This window comes from Cryptomeria japonica, unplaced genomic scaffold (assembly GCF_030272615.1).
Source record: "Cryptomeria japonica unplaced genomic scaffold, Sugi_1.0 HiC_scaffold_213, whole genome shotgun sequence".
Classification (NCBI taxonomy): Eukaryota; Viridiplantae; Streptophyta; class Pinopsida; order Cupressales; family Cupressaceae; genus Cryptomeria; species Cryptomeria japonica.
Window position 1 is genome coordinate 232,057 of NW_026729035.1, and position 3,472 is coordinate 235,528.

At 60.9% G+C, this 3,472-nt stretch overlaps 1 non-coding gene across 1 annotated transcript; it reads right to left on the minus strand.

Moving 5' to 3' along the window:
* Window positions 1–491: 491 nt before the first annotated feature.
* Window positions 492–610, minus strand: LOC131868702 (5S ribosomal RNA). The gene has a single exon (XR_009367149.1). It is a non-coding gene; the product is annotated as a 5S ribosomal RNA (ribosomal RNA).
* Window positions 611–3,472: the final 2,862 nt, after the last annotated feature.

Here is a 3,472-nt window from a genome sequence, read left to right on the forward strand (position 1 = left end):
CAAGTGGGAAATTCTATAATCTCAACTTTTTTTGCCTTTTCAGGAAACTTTTGAATGGAGCGCATCATTGGTGCGCTCCGAAGTGTGCTCCAAAGCTCTCTCCAGCTGCGTGCACCTGCCCCGGCCGCGCACCCGGCCCCGCCCAGCTTCGCTCACCTGTCCCGGGCGTCTGGTGCGGAACCTTAGAGTAAGAAACATCACCGTGCACCTTGGCCAACGTGCGCGACTCGACCGAGCGCGCACTGGCCGAGGTGCACACCGATTTCACCTGGGTGCGCGCGCAGCACCTCGGGCGCACCGGGGTGCGCGCACAACGCCCGGGTTGCACCGTGGCCTGTGTGCTCGGGGCGCCTCGGGTGCGCGCTCGGTGTCGCCCCCGCGCGCGCGGTAGTGCGGGCAGCGCACCCCGGCCCGGCCCGGCCCCGACGAGAACGCAAACGGGCAAAAGGTTTATTCAAATAGCATTGCGACGCCCGGCGAAAAACTAAAAAAGGGTGCAACACCGGGACTTCCCGGGAGGTCACCCATCCCAGTACTACTCCGGCCCAAGCGCGCTTAACTGCGGAGTTCTGATGGGATCCGGTGCACTAACGCTGGTATGATCGCACCCGTTATGAGCTTGTCGCAGTGTGTACTTAGCAAACCGCGACCCACGTGCGAATCCACCCCGGCCACCCACCCCCGTCGAGGTGCACACCCTCCCTCGCGAAGTGCGCCCCGTTCGCCAAGTGTGAGCCCTGCCCGGGTGCGCGCACCTTGCTAGGGCGTCGGGTGTGCACCCGGCCCGGCCTACGTGCGTGCACCTGGAGGGGGCGTCGTGTGCGTGCAGTGTCCCGTCTGCAACGCGGTGCCCACACACCACCTCGGGCGCAACGACCTGCGCTCACATGTGGGCCGAGTGCACCTTGGTGCATGTTCGGGGCGCCTCGGGTGCACGCTCGATCTTGCCCCGGTGCACCAAGGCGCTCGGTTTGCCCCGGGTGCGCACTTGGTGCAAGGTGGGCACCCAAAATAGGGATCAAGCACCAAAACACAAGTTTCGGGATGCAAAATGGGACCCAAGGACCACAAATGCGTTCCAAGACCCATGATGGGTCCACGAGAACAAAAATGTGTTCCGAGACTTAATAAACAAATATTGGGTTTTAGGAGAAGAAACATGCTCTGATGCCCAAAACGAGAATCGACCCCGAAAAGGCCACAGGCCAAAAGTGGGATGCGAGACAAAAAAAAATGGGACCCGAGGACCAAAATTGGGTTCCCAGGTCGAAGACAGGGCAACCGGACAAGAAACGACCTCTAAGGCTCGAAATGAGTCCCGGCGACTAAAACTTGACAAGAAGCACCCATCAGGCACCCAACTCGACACCCATGGGATGCCGACCCACCCGGGCTTCCACCTAGCACACCTTGGCACCCACCCACCCTCGCACCCAACCTCGCACCCAACTTAGCACCTTTGAACCCACATTGGCACTCACCCTGACCCTGGCACCTTGGAACCCACATTGGCACTCACCTTGACCCTGGCACCCACCTTTGCACTCACCTTGGGACCCACCCTGGCTCCCACCTCGGCACCCACCCAGACACCCACCTTGGTTCCTTGGCACCCACCTTGGATCCTTGGCACCCACCCCGACACCCACCTTGGCACGCAACTTGGCTACTTGCCACCCATCTTGGCTCCTTGACGCCCACCCCGACAACCACCCCGTGACCTACCCTGGCTAGGGTTGGTGCACACCCACCCTGGTGCCCACCTTGGCACCCACCCTATGACCCACCTTGGCACGCACCTTAGTACCCACCCCGTTACCCACCCTAGGACCCACCCCGTGACCCACCTTGGCCAGGGTGGGTGCCTTGGTGCGCACAACTTGCCTGGGCTGCACACCAGGGCGGGCTCAAGATGGCACCCGCGTTCCGTTTTTTTCACTATCTTTCAAAACGGAAATTTTAAAATCTCATTTTTTTCTTTTTTTTGCCTTTTCTGGAAATTAGTGAAGGCAGCGCATCAAAGGTGCGCAATGCTGGTGCGAACCCGGGAGCGCTCCGATGTGTGCTCCAAGGTGCGGCGTGCACGAAGTCCGAGCCCGGTTTGCCCCGGGTGCGCACCTCGCGTGCACCTTCGCCGGGGTGAGCACCTTGGCTGGGTTGCGCGCCCTGGTGCGTACCAAGGAGCGCTCTGAAGTGTGCTCCAAGGTGCGGCGTGCACGAAGTCGGAGCCCGGTTTGCCCCGGGTGTGCACCTCGGGTGCGCACCTCGCGTGCACCTTCGCTGCGGTGGGCACCTTGGCTGGGTTGCGCGCCTTGGTGGGCACCATGCAGTGCACGAAGTCGGAGCCCGGTTTGCCCCGGGCGCGCACCTCCGCCAGGGTGGGCACCTTGGTGCGCACAACTTGCCTGGGCTGCGCACCAGGAAGGGCTCAAGATGGCACCCGCGTTCCGTTTTTTTCACTATCTTTCAGAACGGAAATTTTAAAATATCGTTTTTTTTTGCCTTTTCTGGAAATTAGTGAAGGCAGCGCATCAAAGGTGCGCAACGCTGGTGCGAACCTGGGAGCGCTCCGATGTGTGCTCCAAGGTGCGGCGTGCACAAAGTCGGAGCCCGGTTTGCCCCGGGTGCGCCCTGGTGGGCACCATGGTGCGCACCAAGGAGCGCTCCGAAGTGTGCTCCAAGGTGCGGCCTGCACGAAGTCGGAGCCCGGTTTGCCCCGGGTGTGCACCTCGGGTGGGCACCTTGGTGCGCATGCCTTGCCTGGGCTGCGCACCAGGGCGGGCTCAAGATGGCACCCGCGTTCCTTTTTTTTCACTATCTTTCAAAACGGAAATTTTAAAATCTCATTTTTTTTTGCCTTTTTCTGGAAATTAGTGAAGGCAGCGCATCAAAGGTGCGCACCTCGCTGCCCACCACGGTGCGCAACGCCGGTGGGCACCCGGGAGTGCTTCGAAGTGTGCTCCAAGGTGTTGCGTGCACGTTGTCGGAGCCCGGTTTGCCCCGGGTGCGCACCTCGCGTGCACCTTCGTCGGGGTGGGCACCTTGGCTTGGTTTGCCCCGGCTGCGCTCCGAAGCGGGGTTATTGGAGCGCCGCCTCTTTTTTTGTCGGAGCGTTTGGTGGGGTTTCTCGCATTGGCTCTTCCGAGGCCCGGTTGCCACCCTGGCGCGCACGAAGTCGGAAGTAGGGTTAATTGCCCGGGTGCGCACCTTTGCCAGGGTGGCACCTTACCTGGGCTGCGCACCAGGGCGGGCTCAAGATGGCACGCGCGTTCCGTTTTTTTCACTATCTTTCAAAACGGAAATTTTAAAATCTCCTTTTTTTTTTGCCTTTTCTGGAAATTAGTGAAGGCAGCGCATCAAAGGTGCGCACCTCGCTGCCCACCTTGGTGTGCTCTGAGGTGCGCACCCGGGAGCGCTACGAAGTGTGCTCCAAGGTGCGGCGTGCACGTTGTCGGAGCCCGGTTTGCCCCGG